The 17,794-nt window shown below is 39.6% G+C and overlaps 1 non-coding gene across 1 annotated transcript; it reads right to left on the minus strand.

The window, feature by feature from the left end:
- Positions 1-15,876: 15,876 nt before the first annotated feature.
- On the minus strand, positions 15,877-15,948 carry Trnap-ugg. The gene has a single exon. It is a non-coding gene; the product is annotated as a tRNA-Pro (tRNA).
- Positions 15,949-17,794: the final 1,846 nt, after the last annotated feature.

Here is a 17,794-nt window from a genome sequence, read left to right on the forward strand (position 1 = left end):
GACTACGAATGCCCTCTGCCGCCTGCCAGATAGCACATTTGGACTTGGAGCCTCTCTGCTACGTGATGCTACGCATAGTCATGGCTCTGATGCCATTAGTGGCTTAGGTACAGAGAGCCCCATTCTTGTTCACATTGAGAGCTGGACACTGTTTCTTGCTGTGTTATTTGGAGTGAGTCTCTGCACACTTCGAGAAATACAAGTTACATAAATCTTCCATTTAATGTGTTAACTTATTCGCTAATCATATCTGTTCCTGCCCAGCTTTCCTACGATGACAGTTGCTGCGCAAATCTGTAGCCCACCTCTCCTTCCCATTGCATATGAAGTCATACACAACAAATATGGAAAAAATCACCATATTCTCCTACTGATTCTAATTTTTTGAAACTCTGCTAAAAAATGAAGTTGCAATCTGGGGCCATGCTGCTATTTGAGTATAACAAATAGTCAGTGCTAAAGGTGAAAAATGAGGGCAAAGAACTCTGTTTATCATGTTAATTTTCCCATTTTCAAGGGCTACAAGCAGATTAAAGCATGTTATGTAAACCCAAGCAGCAGATCAGCTACTTTCTATTGTTATTGTATAGTACAAATGAATTTTTGTTAAGTTTTTAATTTATTACTGTTATGATAATTTTCTTGCTCATTTTTATTTCACAGAAATAGCAGACATGTCTTTAATCTTTTAAGCAAGTGAAGCATTATACGTCATTGCTACAGCACTTCATAAAAATACTTCCAGACTAGGGTTGGCGTCATTCTGCAATACAATGATTTCCAGTGACCACAGCAAGAAACTATCGCATAGACCAGGTGCAGGAACTCTCCGCATGAACACTTATGCCTTAAGCCACGACATGTGGCAAAAGGGACATTATTGCCTCAGCCATGCTGTAACAATTCTTGTGCCACCTTTGTTTAGCTCATTTCTGTCAGCATTGTTATTAAAATAGCACTGAATGCTTTTCCCATTTTCTATAATATGCAATATCTCAAACCAATTTAAATGTTATGAATAAAAGAATAAAAATTACTCTTAAAAAAAAAAAAAACCCACACACACACACACACACACACACACACACACACACACACACACACACACACCACTATAAGAATGACTGTATCTGCCAAGAGCAGAAATCTAGCTGGAGTGGGAACTGAGGGTTGGACTTCAGTGCCTGGTCATAGTGGCCATGTGTGAGAGTTGTTTTTGCATGAATGTGTGTTTTCTACTTCTGAAGATGGGCTTTGTCTGAAAGATGAAGTATGTCTGGCATTCTGTTTCTTTGTGCTTGTCTGCGACTCAATCTATCCTTTCCATGTTGCTGTTATTCAGTCCAGGACATACCAGTGGTTGAATATAGAATAAAAACTTCAGCTTACCAGATTTTCGAAAGCTTTTCCTCCTGTACACAATTTTGCTGAAAAAACGATCTGGCAACTTGAACCACGGGAATTTAGTCTGTGAAACATCAGCTGTTCCACAACAAAATCGTTTTGCTTGCCTATATTTTTCTTAATTTGTTAGTGTATGTACTCCTAACTGAATGAATTTTCCTCTGCAGTTCATATGTTGTCAACCTATCCATGTTCAGATCATGTAGGAAAGCCTCAAGGGCAGCAACACGTTACTGCTTGTTTTGTAACCTATGTCACACTGAAATTCCATAAGCACCTATTCACAGCACAGATATCCTAGAAGCAAACAATTTACTGTTTCCCAGTTAATATTTCAGTTTGTTTATACTCTACCGACACCACACATTAACTCAAAACTGTTTTTGGTTTTAGCAACAAGGTATGCAAAAATGCACCACATACGTGCAGTGGTTAGTAGCACAGCCGTGCGCAACTTACCATCATTGTATAAACTAGGAGTAATAGAGCTACAATCTAGCAACTTCTGATCCTAACACAACTTTTTCACAGAATATAGAATTAACACTAATGACCAGAAAGCAATGCCCTTGGCACCATCTCTTTTCAAACTTGCTGGAAAATTTTGACACAAATTTCTCTAGCTTTCAACAAGGAATAGGTAGTGAGTAATGGATACTGGGAACATAATGATGTGTGTGTGCATTGTTTGTCTGCATGTCAAAAAATTAATGAATTATGAACTTCCCTAGAAATTTATTCACTTTGTTATCAGCCTCCAAATGGTATTTTAAAACTGACACATCTGATTTGGTAATAATCAACACTATTGAAAAGATTGCATTTAAGTTTATCAAATACTTGTTTTCATTTTAGTGCCATTTCATTTAAGATGAGTGGTCCATGGTGACTGCAATACAATCAGTTACATTACATTTGATGTATTGTGACACACAGACTTAGTGTGAATCTACTGCGTCAAATCACTTAAGCTACCTGCCGTGGCATAAGCCTTTCGTACCTGTGCAGTTTCACTGGATCGCCACCTGAAATTGCTGTTGTAGGAGACATCCTTAAAATACAGAGCTAGAAGCTTCTTTTTTAAGTTCAAAATTGTAAGTTCACCAATATTTAATGAAGTCTTTCAGAGCCTGCTGATGATAACCTGGACTCTTACGGTCTCTAATAATATTTACACACAGATTGTACAAACATATGCATAGTTTAATAGTTTTTAGCTCTTCAGGAAGTAAAAGATACACACAGTACAGATGAAGTGATCATAAGTTGCTACACTAGCAATTACACACACATTTTGATGTCTACTGCTCATAACTATAAAATATGTGCTCTCTACCTGAATTAAACAAATGAAGAGGCAACATAAACCATTCCCAAGGCTGGGCTAAAATGCAGACTAGCTAGACGGAATCTGTACTAAACGAAGAATCAGAGCAGACTTAGGACGGACTGACTGAAATGACGTGACAGTTGTTAGCCTTATAAAGATTCGTTCTGTGATATTACTGATCTTTTATTTGCTATTGAATCTGCGATTATGTTCTGTTTGTGTAGTATTTATCATGAGCAGCATCTACTAAAATATGCAGTACTAATTTATGCCTATGCTGTGGGGAACCCAGATTTATGAACAGAGAATCCATCTAGTATGTTAAGATTTAGTTACTACAATTTAATTATTTTTAATGGGGACTCTAGCCCATATTGGCGTCAGCTGATTCAGAAAAAGCAGGTGATCAAAAGTATATCAATAGATCCCAGAAATTTAGTGATTTGGCTATAACTGGCACTGAAACTATGGATCAGGTGAAACCTATAATTATCGATGCCTTGTGAACTAATTAAGTTTGGACAAATGTAAACACATTACTGAAAAGAGGAAAAATAGCTCTTTAATTTTAAGTAGTCCTTCCAAATTTACCTATTAGCTCCTATGATTTTCCGTAGGGCTGGATGTACAAAATTTTATAACTGCATTAACTTTTGATTGCAACCAGAACAACAAACTGAATGATCTGAATAACAAAGTTTTGTTCAAGGAATTTGTTTCTACAGTTTTGATAATTTGCAAGACATGTGCTTAATGTAAGCACTTTAAATTATTAGCAAAACTTTTATATAGACCTTAACATATGAAATAAGTGTGCATACAAAGTAGGATGGTAGGAGCCAACCTGCTTTGTCACAACTGTCATACACTGCTTTGGATAGAATTTGCAGTATTAGAAAATCCACCTTCATGGACAGTTTTTATTTCAATAAGCAAAAAAAGTTTCTTTCAAGTAGCTCAGTAGGAAGTGATTTTGCTTCTGAACTTTCTCTCCATCTACTTGAATGAGAACAGTCATCTTTATCTGGACAAATACTGTATGACTAATTTCATGATTCTCAAAAAATCACACAACCCATTCTGGTATATTATGGAAGGTTTTACCACATTGGCTTCTTTAGTGTCCATCAGGTCCATTGCTGCTTTTGCCATTGTTTCTGAAACTCTCAATTCTTCCATAGTCTTTTTTATGGACTAGCTGTGAGGAATCTGTTCTGCTTGACTGTAGTTTTTGATGTAGTTTTTCATTAGATTTCATCGTACATTTTAGCTGAGCAACTGACCACAAATAAATTCAGTGCAGACCTTTCATATTGTATGATGCTTTTTTATCAAATTGGTTACAAAAGTTTTTTTAGGAATTCGTACAACTCTAAATATAGTTCTTTATGAAGAAAATAAATCTGAGCATTTTAATCCAGACACAAACAAGTTCATTGTTTAAGGAGCTGTTGTTCCACTAATTTACAGCTTTTAGATGTGTTTAGACTTAATATACAAATAAATGGCACAACAATTAACATTTTCAAAGCAACAGTGATTTAATTGGCCTTCTTTCACGTACATATATCAACATCTGATACATATATCAATATCGCATGGAGAGCTGTATCAAACCAGTCTCTGGACTGAAGACCACAACAACAAGAACATATCAATATCACTGCCATTCTGATAAGTTTCAGAATTAGTTATTTATGTTTTAGTTAAAGGAAGAGGAAACAAATTTTATAGGCAAATAAATTGACACAAAGCATATGAATGTACAGATAAAACCACAAAATTTAAGCAAATTTATTTCATCAGAGCAAAAATGAAAATATGTATGGTAAGAAATGTTATGGCAAAAACTAAATTATTTAGGAGTAAAGGTAAAATTCATCTTTGAAGTAACGATAAAAGGTACAAACAAAAAAGTTTTAATTTGAACAACATACAGTCCAGAATCATTGTTGGTTGTTAGTGGTCTTCAGTCCAAAGACTGGTATGATGCAGCTCTCCATGTTACTCTATCCTGTGCAAGCTTCTTCATCTCCAGGTAACTACTGCGTGCCGGCCGCGGTGGTCTAGCGGTTCTGGCGCTGCAGTCCGGAACTGCGGGACTGCTACGGTCGCAGGTTCGAATCCTGCCTCGGGCATGGGTGTGTGTGATGTCCTTAGGTTAGTTAGGTTTAAGTAGTTCTAAGTTCTAGGGGACTTATGACCTAAGATGTTGAGTCCCATAGTGCTCAGCGCCATTTGAACCATTTTTTGAACTACTGCGCAACCTACATCCTTCTGAATCTGCTTCGTGTATTCATCTCTTGGTCTCCCTCTACGATTTTTAGGCTCCACGCTTCCCTCCAATACTAGATTGGTGATCCCTTGATGCCTCAGAATGTGTCCTACCAACCGATAGTTGTGTCACAAATTCCTCTTCTCCCCAATTCTATTCAGTACCTCCTTGTTAGTTACACGATCTACCTATTGAATCTTTAACATTCTTTGGTAGCACCACATTTCGAAAGCTTCTATTCTCTTCTTGCCTAAACTGTTTATTGACCACGTTTCATTTCCATGCATGGCTACACTAAATACAAATACTTCCAGAAAAGACTTCCTGACACTTAAATCTGTACTCAATTGCAAGCTAACATCTCAAAGGTGTTTGGGATCACACACAGTTCCTCTTCGTTGAAATGTCCTGGGTCAAACTCGTCTAGGGATTGAACCGCACGTGTCGCATTACATGCCCTAAATTAGACACTTGTGACACATTCGGTTAAATTGTCTGGCTGATGGTAGGTTTGCAAAATTGTATAAAATATACGTATAATAACAGTAATAATAATATCGGTAACTAAACTAGCGAGCCATAAATGATGTAGGCCACACAGTTGTGTTTTGGTTAGGACAATGTTTATTCAGAAAGAAAACTACTAGCAGAAGTGGTCATATTTAGAATTACTATTACACTTGAGTGCATATCCATTTGTCACAATTAGAGCATTCACAATCTCATCGCGAATTACAAGTCCAATACTCCACCTCGTTAACTACGCGAAAAGTTAAGAGTTCATGCCAGGCGCGTGGATGCTCTCACTGCTCAGAGACTAAGTCCCGTGATACCACACAACACGAAATTTTCTAAGTCATTACTCTTCCTAGCTACCTAAAGACTGACCATCCACTTTTGTGGCGCAATCCAAACTATTTCTGCCTGTCCCCAGTCGAGTTTCCTGCGCACCAAGTATCTTCGCTCTACTGACTAGTGCAGTTCCTTTCTGAAGCCATCCATCTGATTGGCTGCATCTTATTATTATTAATCAAAGCTTGACCACTTCCACATTCTAAATAAAGTAACAATAATATCCATTAAATAATAAACATTAAATTCTTTTCACCGAGCGAGGTGGCGCAGTGGTTAGACACTGGACTCGCATTCGGGAGGACGATGGTTCAATCCCGCGTCCGGCCATCCTGATTTAGGTTTTCCGTGATTTCCCTAACTCGCTCCAGGCAAATGCCGGGATGGTTCCTTTCAAAGGGCACGGCCGACTTCCTTCCCCATCCTTCCCTAATCTGATGAGACCGATGACCTCGCTGTCTGGTCTCCTTCCCCCAACAAACCAACCAACCAATTAAATTCTTTTACATAAAACCAATACAATTTTCTTCTTAGGATTGAATGCCATGGCCAGTAGCCTTGCACCAATGTGCTTTCTGATAAATAAATAAAGAACAAAAGTAACTTTTATGCACTAAACATTACAACGAATATTCTATTACCTAATGAGTCAATAAGGTGTCATGCTGTCATTGTTCAATGTGTTTTGTGTGGAGGAAATGATGATCTAATGCTTAACTGAAAATACTGATAATTTAAATTTACTATATCTTTTAAACAAATAAAGAAACAGAGTTGATATATACAACATTTGTCATTTTAAAGATGCGCTTCTATATGAAATGTTGATCATTAAGATCGACCAAAGCATTCAGATTTTAGCATTCAGGTCTTACAAAACTTGTTAATTTCACTTTAACAGTTACTCCTGAACTTCAAGTTTTATTGGGATCACCATGAAAATTTATGAAGGATGGTAGATTAAAATTCCTGTGGCTCCATTCCCTGAATTACTACAGAATTAAAATTGTTTTCATAAATGTTTCCCTTTATGGCTGATCTTAGGTCTGCCATATTTAACACTGCTACATCTCCCTGGCCACAAACGGCTTCTGTGGGGTTTCCCTAGCAGGTAGGTTCTCATCTGTCTCACTTCACACTGCAGCGCTTAGGCCTCACTCAGCCTAGCATCATTCAGCACAATAGACGCCTGTGATTTTCGCCATCTCGTGGCAAATCTGCACTCTTTGTGGCACACGGTCTTGGACGACGGGGTTTGTTTCACAATTCCTGAAGGCTGTCTCTTTCGGCCATATATTTAAATGAGAGCGAAATACTTGTTAACTCACACAATGTTAACAAATTTCTCTTCTTCAGAAATGCTTTCCTTGCCATAGTCATTCTACTTTTTATACTCTCTCTACTTCAACCATCATCACCTATCTTGCTCCCTAAATAGTAAAGCACATGTACTACTTTAAGTGTCTCATTTCCTTACGCCATCCCCTCAGCATCCCCTGGTTTAATTCGAATACATTCCATTATCCTCATATTGCTTTTATTGATGTTGATGTTGTGGTCTTCAGTCCTGAGACTGGTTTGATGCAGCTCTCCATGCTACTCTATCCTGTGCAAGCTTCTTCATCTCCCAGTACCTACTGCAGCCTACATCCTTCTGAATCTGCTTAGTGTATTCATCTCTTGGTCTCCCTCTATGATTTTTACCCTCCACGCTGCCCTCCAATACTAAATTGGTGATCCCTTGATGCCTCAGAACATGTCCTACCAACCGATCCCTTCTTCTGGTCAAGTTGTGCCACAAACTTCTCTTCTCCCCAATCCTATTCAATACTTCCTCATTAGTTATGTGATCTACCTATCTAATCTTCAGCATTCTTCAGTAGCACCACATTTCGAAAGTTTTTATTCTCTTCTTGTCTAAACTATTTATCATCCATGTTTCACTTCCATACATGGCTACACTCCATACAAATACTTTCAGAAATCACTTCCTGACACATTTTGCTCCCCAAATAGCAAAACTCCTTTATTACTGTAAGTGTCTCATTTCCTAATCTAATTCCCTCACCATCACCCGATTTAATTCGACTACATTCCATTATCCTCATTTGTTTTTGTTGACGTTCATCTTATACCCTGCTTTCAAGACACTGTCCATTCCATTCAACTGCTCTTCCAAGTCCTTTGCTGTCTCTGACAGAATTACAATGTCATCGGCGAACCTCAAAGTTTTTATTTCTTCTCCATGGATTTTAACACCTACTCCGAACTTTTCTTTTGTTTCCTTTACTGCTTGCTCAATATACAGATTGAACAGCATCGGAGAGAGGCTACAACCCTGTCTCACTCCCTTCCCAACCACTGCTTCCCTTTCATGTCCCTCGATTCTTATAACTGCCATCTGTCTTTTATTGATGTTCACCTTATATTCTCCTTTCAACACATTGTCCATTCCATTCAACTGCTCTTCCAGGTCCTTTGCTGTCTCTGACAGAATTACAATGTCATCGGCGAACCTCAAAGTCTTTATTTCTTCACCATGGGTCTTAATTCCTACTACAAATTTTTCTTTTATTTCCTTTACTACTCGCTCAATATACAGATTGAATAACATCAGGGATAGGCTCCAACCCTGTCTCACTCCCTTCCCAACCACTGCTTCTCTTTCATGCTCCTCAACTCTTATAACTGCCATCTCGTTTCTGTACAAATTGTAAATAGCCTTTCGCTCCCTGTATTTGACCCCTGCCACCTTCAGAATTTGAAAGAGAGTATTCCAGTCAACATTGTCAAAAGCTTTCTCTAAGTCTACAAATGCTATAAATGTAGGTTTGCCTTTCCGTAACCTATCTTCTAAGATAAATCATAGGCTCAATATTGCCCCGTATGTAGCCGTAATTTTTCCCGAGGGCATGCAGCTTTACTGTATGATTACATGATGATGGCGTCCTCTTGGGTAAAATATTCCGGAGGTAAAATAGTCCCCCATTCGGATCTCCGGGCGGGGACTACTCAAGAGGATGTCGTTATCAGGAGAAAGAAAACTGGCGTTCTACGGATTGGAGCGTGGAATGTCAGATCCCTTAATCGGGCAGGTAGGTTAGAAAATTTAAAAAGGGAAATGGATAGGTTGAAGTTAGATATAGTGGGAATTAGTGAAGTTCGGTGGCAGGAGGAACAAGACTTCTGGTCAGGTGACTACAGGGTTATAAACACAAAATCAAATAGGGGTAATGCAGGAGTAGGTTTAATAATGAATAGGAAAATAGGAATACGGGTAAGCTACTACAAACAGCATAGTGAACGCATTATTGTGGCCAAGATAGATACGAAGCCCACGCCTACTACAGTAGTACAAGTTTATATGCCAACTAGCTCTGCAGATGACGAAGAAATTGAAGAAATGTATGATGAAATAAAAGAAATTATTCAGATTGTGAAGGGAGACGAAAATTTAATAGTCATGGGTGACTGGAATTCGAGTGTAGGAAAAGGGAGAGAAGGAAACATAGTAGGTGAATATGGATTGGGGGACAGAAATGAAAGAGGAAGCCGCCTGGTCTAATCTTGCACAGAGCACAACATAATCATAACTAACACTTGGTTTAAGAATCATGAAAGAAGGTTGTATACACGGAAGAACCCTGGAGATACTAAAAGGTATCAGATAGATTATATAATGGTAAGACAGAGATTTAGGAACCAGGTTTTAAATTGTAAGACATTTCCAGGGGCAGATGTGGACTCTGACCACAATCTATTGGTTATGACCTGTAGATTAAAACTGAAGAAACTGCAAAAAGGTGGGAATTTAAGGAGATGGGACCTGGATAAACTAAAAGAACCAGAGGTTGTACAGAGATTCAGGGAGAGCATAAGGGAGCAATTGACAGGAATGGGGGAAATAAATACAGTAGAAGAAGAATGGGTAGCTTTGAGGGATGAAGTAGTGAAGGCAGCAGAGGATCAAGTAGGTAAAAAGACGAGGGCTAGTAGAAATCCTTGGGTAACAGAAGAAATATTGAATTTAATTGATGAAAGGAGAAAATATAAAAATGCAGTAAGTGAAACAGGCAAAAAGGAATACAAACGTCTCAAAAATGAGATCGACAGGAAGTGCAAAATGGCTAAGCAGGGATGGCTAGAGGACAAATGTAAGGATGTAGAGGCCTATCTCACTAGGGGTAAGATAGATACCGCCTACAGGAAAATTAAAGAGACCTTTGGAGATAAGAGAACGACTTGTATGAATATCAAGAGCTCAGATGGAAACCCAGTTCTAAGCAAAGAAGGGAAAGCAGAAAGGTGGAAGGAGTATATAGAGGGTCTATACAAGGGCGATGTACTTGAGGACAATATTATGGAAATGGAAGAGGATGTAGATGAAGATGAAATGGGAGATGTGATACTGCATGAAGAGTTTGACAGAGCACTGAAAGACCTGAGTCGAAACAAGGCCCCCTTAGTAGACAATATTCCATTGGAACTACTGACGGCCGTGGGAGAGCCAGTCCTGACAAAACTCTACCATCTGGTGAGCAAGATGTATGAAACAGGCAAAATACCCTCAGACTTCAAGAAGAATGTAATAATTCCAATCCCAAAGAAAGCAGGTGTTGACAGATGTGAAAATTACCGAACTATCAGCTTAATAAGTCACAGCTGCAAAATACTAACACGTATTCTTTACAGACGAATGGAAAAACTAGTAGAAGCCAACCTCGGGGAAGATCAGTTTGGATTCCGTAGAAACACTGGAACACGTGAGGCAATACTGACCTTACGACTTATCTTAGAAGAAAGATTAAGGAAAGGCAAACCTACGTTTCTAGCATTTGTAGACTTAGAGAAAGCTTTTGACAATGTTTACTGGAATACTCTCTTTCAAATTCTAAAGGTGGCAGGGGTAAAATACAGGGAGCGAAAGGCTATTTACAATTTGTACAGAAACCAGATGGCAGTTATAAGAGTCGAGGGACATGAAAGGGAAGCAGTGGTTGGGAAGGGAGTAAGACAGGGTTGTAGCCTCTCCCCGATGTTGTTCAATCTGTATATTGAGCAAGCAGTAAAGGAAACAAAAGAAAAATTCGGAGTAGGTATTAAAATTCATGGAGAAGAAATAAAAACTTTGAGGTTCGCCGATGACATTGTAATTCTGTCAGAGACAGCAAAGGACTTGGAAGAGCAGTTGAATGGAATGGACAGTGTCTTGAAAGGAGGATATAAGATGAACATCAACAAAAGCAAAACAAGGATAATGGAATGTAGTCTAATTAAGTCGGGTGATGCTGAGGGAATTAGATTAGGAAATGAGACACTTAAAGTAGTAAAGGAGTTTTGCTATTTGGGTAGCAAAATAACTGATGATGGTCGAAGTAGAGAGGATATAAAATGTAGGCTGGCAATGGCAAGGAAAGCGTTTCTGAAGAAGAGAAATTTGTTAACATCCAGTATTGATTTAAGTGTCAGGAAGTCATTTATGAAAGTATTCGTATGGAGTGTAGCCATGTATGGAAGTGAAACATGGACGATAAATAGTTTGGACAAGAAGAGAATAGAAGCTTTCGAAATGTGGTGCTACAGAAGAATGCTGAAGATTAGATGGGTAGATCACATAACTAATGAGGAAGTATTGAATAGGATTGGGGAGAAGAGAAGTTTGTGGCACAACTTGACCAGAAGAAGGGATCGGTTGGTAGGACATGTTCTGAGGCATCAAGGGATCACCAATTTAATATTGGAGGGCAGCGTGGAGGGTAAAAATCGTAGAGGGAGACCAAGAGATGAATACACTAAGCAGATTCAGAAGGATGTAGGTTGCAGTAAGTACTGGGAGATGAAAAAGCTTGCACAGGATAGAGTAGCATGGAGAGCTGCATCAAACCAGTCTCAGGACTGAAGACCACAACAACAACAACAATGTTCCAATGTTTCTACAGAATACAAACTGATCTTCGCTGAGGTGGGCTTCTATCAGATTTTCTGTAAAGAATTTGTATTAATATTTTGCAGCCATGACTTATTAAAGTGACAGCTCAGGAATTTTCACACTTGTCAACACCTGCTTTCTTTGGGATTGGAATTATTATATTCTTCTTGAAGTCTGAGGGTATTTCACCTTCTCATACATCTTGCTCACCAGATGGAAGAGTTTTGTCATGGCTGGCTCTCCCAAGGCTATCAGTAATTCCAATGGAATGTTGTCTACTTCTGGGGCCTTGTTTCGATTTAGGTTTTTCAGTGCTCTGTCAAATTCTTCATGCAGTATCATGTCTCCCATTTCATCTTCATCTATGTCCTTTTCCATTTCCATAATACTGCCCTGAAGTACACCTTCCTTGTATATACCTTCTATATACTTCTTCCACCTTTCTCCTTTCCCTTCTTTGCATAGGACTGGTTCTCCATCTGAGCTCTCAATAATCATACAGGTGGTACAGAATCATCAGGCCAAACAAAAAAGTTTCCATTTGAAGGACATACAGTTCAGAATCATTATGCCAATCAGGCAAAATTGCCATGAGGACTGAGGCAATCATCCTACCAATGCACCAGATTGATGATACCTGTTTAATAAAAGACTGTGTCCCACTGCACTAAGAAGTCCGTAACTGCCTGTTGCACAGCATCAACAATAGGAATTGTCCACCCTTCAGAGCCTTTTTTAAGGGACCAAAGGTGCTATAATGTCGTGGGGAGGGATGAGAACTACAGGGTATCTCCCATTTGAATTGGCTAACTTCTGCACTACAACATTTCCAATATGAGGAACTATGTTATGATGAAGCAGCAGCACCCCTTGTCGGTGGTTTTCAACAGACATGCTGCCCCACACACATTCTTCAGTTTCTGATGGGTGGCTACTGGTGTTTGGCCTTCAGCAGCCAAGAAAAGAATAACAGCCCATTGATCCTGTTTGGACACATTTGGTAATAACATCACCATAGTTCACATTTTCACATTTACCACATGCATGTCAGAAAGACACTAATGCTACAGTAACTCCTTGCCTTCGTGTCAGTGTTTATATATCCACATCAGAGTCACACTCCGTTGCATATATACTGCAGCAATGCCCTCAAACAAATCCCTGGCATGGTCATGGGGAACTGCATGGCAACCTCTTAAGCCAACCTATTTACGGGCCATCTAGAGCATATCATCTTTGCCTCCCAAAATTTAAAACCCCTTGTCCGTTCATTGATATTTTCATGATGTGGACACAGAGCCAGTATGCCCTATTATCATTCCTCCATAGCTGCAACATGTTCTTTCCTGTTCACTTCACCTGATCCTCTCCAGCGCAGCGTGCCAACTTCCTGGATGTTGACTGCCACCCCTCTGTTGGTGTCATCTATACTTCTGCCAATACCGAGCCCACTAACCATCAACAGCACCTGCATTTTGACATCTGTCATCCCTTCCACAACAAAAATATTGCTCATATATAGCCTAGCTACTCTAACGGTTTGGACGACAATTTAAATGTGAAGTAGATATACTAACTCCCACTTCTTTTCCAAGGTGACTTACTTGAGATGCTTGGCTGGTCTTCCTTGCTGGTTAGCCTGCTGCTGCAAACTCTATTTCACTTCTTCTCTGAAGTATGCTGCTAGGTACAGGAATTCCTTAAGACTCTTTCTACTTATAAAAATAAGTAGTCATACAAAGTTTCATTTACGTTAACTAACAGTGTATATTTAAACTTCAGACATATTACAAAACCCATTCTTCACATTAAATCTATACTTTTTAGTAAGTCTCTCGTGCTTCCAAACGTCAGAAACAAACTAATTTACATATATGAGAAAGTTGGCTTAAACACCATGTCCATTCTCAACATAAATCAGAAACACGTCTTCCATTCAACAAGGCTAAGACAAAAGTTTTTCTCAAGAGTACCTTCTCAACTGTTCTCGTTATTATAACAATGATCACTGACACAATTAGCACAGAATAACATAGAAGCTCCATGGTTCTTCCATACACTTTCACTAAAACTTCCATGGATGACCTGACAAGTACTTGTCGTTGCCATTCGACCGTTGCATCTACATTATTCTCACAACTAAATTTCAAACCTGCACACACAAACATGTGACACGCAGTAGACAGGATTCTATCATCCCACACTCACTTCTAAAACGTCATGTGTTCAAGATGGTAGAAGGCTGAGTGGTTCTAGAATTTACACAGACATTCTTGAAACACTATATATCTCCCCCTCAGATCGGACACATGATATTTTATACACAACCATTACGTAAATAATATCACTCATAACAACATTTCATATCATAACAATATACTTTTCTTATACATACATCTTTCATTTAAACAACAATCACTTTTTTCCTCTAGAATAATCTTTAGCTGAGCGTTTCTTTACTCTGTTCTTACTTTACTTTGAGATCCAGACATGAGCATTTATTCGTGGTTCAGTCAGCTTCCCTAGTATTTAGGAACTGTAAGGACTCTCCTTAATTTCAATCGTAAACTTCAAGTGTTCATGACACATGAGTAATCTGCTTTTACATTCTCATTTTTTTTACTACTTTTCCTTAGTATATACTATTTTTTGTAGTTTGGAGGAACTCTGGGCAAAATGAAAGTGTTCTTTTTGACACTCATAAACTTACATGAAATGTAACAATGTTAGTTGTGCATAGAATTCAAACTTTCCAGAATAATCCCTATAAAATTTGTGACTTTTGTCATGATACTGTCCTCTTCTCCTAGGATCAGTACCTATACCTTGCTTGTGGGTTGACCTTATGAGGGCACTTCCTCTTTCCATTCTGGTAGGTATGCCCCTACTTTTTAGGCCACAGGTCGTCCTATTTCCCCGTTCATTACCCTAGTATACATTCCTATGTATACTATAATTAAGTGTTCACTGGTAAAAATAAAAATCTATTTTACACTTTGCATTCACTTTTTACTGCTTCATTTACTCCCTAGAGTCATCCTGTACTTCTCAACTTTATACTCTTAGTAGATACTATGTCTATATATACAATTCAAGTCCCACTATCCTACAATTCGTCAGAGTATTTATTAAACTGACATTTCCTAATGATCAGCATGACTAATGCCACCCTTGCTTTCTTTTTCTTTCGTTGCTCATGTCTCATCCTTGTCTATCTCCTGCTCATTACTACTTCATAGTTATCCCACAACACACATGCTTTTGTCTCCCTCATTGTGCATGAGTACTTTGCCACTATTCTTTCTTTATATACACTTCTTAGTGTATATGTGTGTGTGTGTGTGTGTGTGTGTGTGTGTGTGTGTGTGCGCGCGCGCGCGCGTCTATATATAAAAACAAAGATGATGTAACTTACCAAACGAAAGCGTTGGCATGTTGATAGACACACAAACAAACACACACTCAAAATTCAAGCTTTCGCAACCCACGGTTGCTTCGTCAGGAAAGAGGGAAGGAGAGGGAAAGACGAAAGGATGTGGGTTTTAAGGGAGAGCGTAAGGAGTCATTCCAATCCTGGGAGCGGAAAGACTTACCTTAGGGGGAAAAAAAGGACAGGTATACACTCGCGCACACACACACACACACACACACATATCCGTCCACACATATAAATTGTTAATGGCAGTCCACACGTGAATAGGGAACGCTCCAAATGCTTATGCTTTTGCTACTAGGATTAATAACGGAACGTAAGGGGTTCAACTGCGAGAAGATGACCTCAGCTGTTTCTCCCAGCAGGAAAGACATCTCTCCGTTTTGGGTGCTGCATGCGCATGCATTTAACAAATGTGCATGCGATGTACTAGTTTTTGGGAAACGAATAGAATCGTTGTACGTGCCAGTCTTTACGTATAGATATAAGTAAGCGAAGATGGTTTAATCCTGCCACGTGGATTGCTTTCCACATGACGCACTTGCCAGTCTCATGGGCCAGTGGCCCGACATGCAGTTTGTCCTGTTGCATGGCTTACTTTCAGAGACTCGCAAGTTTATCGTAGTGCTTGGTTGTCACGAAAGTGAAAAGTAGGACCTGTCTGGGATTTGAACCCGGGACCTCCTGCACCCAAAGCAGGAATCATACCCCTAGACCAACAGGCCCCACAAGTAAGCAGACCTGCACCCCGCCACCTACTGAGATTTTGCCGCACTTGCTAGCTGCAGCATCCAATCTGGAGCATATTCTCTAAAAGGTTTCTTAATCCGACACCTACAACATGAGCTGTGCTGAACACCAGTGTAAGTGAATGCTGAAAGAGCTGCTCGAGTTGTGTGACAGTATTTCGACCGTGTGAAGTGCAAACGTTATCGTGTCGCGCAGTATCCGCCCACTACGTAGCGTTCTGGGTCAGCATGTAGTTTTGTGTCTGTATATGTGTGGACGGATATGTGTGTGTGTGGGAGTGTATACCTGTCCTTTTTTCCCCCTAAGGTAAGTCTTTCCGCTCCCGGGATTGGAATGACTCCTTACCCTATCCCTTAAAACCCACATCCTTTCATCTTTCCCTCTCCTTCCCTCTTTCCTGACAAAGCAACAGTGGGTTGTGAAAGCTTGAAATTTTGTGTGTGTGTTTTTTTTTATTGTGCCTATCTACCAGCACTTTCCCGTTTGGTAAGTCATGGAATCTTTGTTGGTCCATTGATCGTGAATGGACCAAGTTGTCTAGCTTGAAGGGGGAAACCAGATGGCGCTACGGTTGGCCCGCTAGATGGCGCTGCCATAGGTCAAACGGATATCAACAGCATTTTTTAAAATAGGAACCCCCATTTTTTATTACATATTCGTGTAGTACGTAAAGAAATATGAATGTTTTAGTTGGACCACTTTTTTTGCTTTGTGATAGATGCCGCTGTGATAGTCACAAACATATGGCTCACAATTTTAGACAAACATTTGGAAACAGGTAGGTTTTTTAAATTAAAATACATAACATAGGTACGTATGAACATTTTATTTTGGTTGTTCCAATGTGATACATGTACCTTTGTGAACTTATCATTTCTGAGAACGCATGCTGTTACAGGATGATTACCTGTAAATACCATATTAATGCAATAAATGCTCAAAATGATGTCCGTCAACCTCAATGCATTTGGAAATACGTGTACGACATTCCTCTCAACAGCGAGTAGTTCGCCGTCTGTAATGTTCGCACACGCATTGACAATGCACTGACGCATGTTGTCAGGCGTTGTAATGGATCATGATAGCAAATATCCTTCAACTTTCCCCACGGAAAGAAATCCAGGGACATCATATCCAGTGAATGTGCGGGCCATGGTATGGGGCTTCCATGACCAACTCCACCTATCATGAAATATGCTATTCACTACCGCTTCAACCTCACACGAGCTATGTGCCGGACATCCATCATGTTGGGAGTACATCGCCATTCTGTCATGCAGTGAAACATCTTGTAGTAACATCGGTAGAACATTACGTACAAAATCAGAATACATTGCACCATTCAGATTGCCATCGATAAAATGGGGGCCAATTATCCTTCCTCCCATAATGCCGCACCATACATTAACCCGCCAAGGTCGCTGATGTTCCACTTGTCGCAGCCATTGTGGATTATCGATTGCCCAATAGTGCATATTATGCCGGTTTACGTTACCGCTGTTGGTAAATAATGCTTCGTCGCTAAATAGAACGTGTGCAAAAAATCTGTCATTGTCGTGTAATTTCTCTTGTGCCCAGTGGGAACTGTACACGACGTTCAAAGTCGCCGCCGTGCAATTCCTTGTGCATATAAATATGGTATGGGTGCAGTCGATGTTGCTGTAGCATTCTCAACACCGACGTTTTTGAGATTCCTGATTCTCGTGCAATTTGTCTGCTGCTGATGTGCGGATTAGCCACGACAGCAGCTAAAACACCTACTTGGACATCATCATTTGTTGCAGGTCATGGTTGAGGTTTCTCATGTGGCTGAACACTTCC

This window comes from Schistocerca americana, chromosome 7 (genome assembly GCF_021461395.2).
Source record: "Schistocerca americana isolate TAMUIC-IGC-003095 chromosome 7, iqSchAmer2.1, whole genome shotgun sequence".
Lineage (NCBI taxonomy): Eukaryota > Metazoa > Arthropoda > Insecta > Orthoptera > Acrididae > Schistocerca > Schistocerca americana.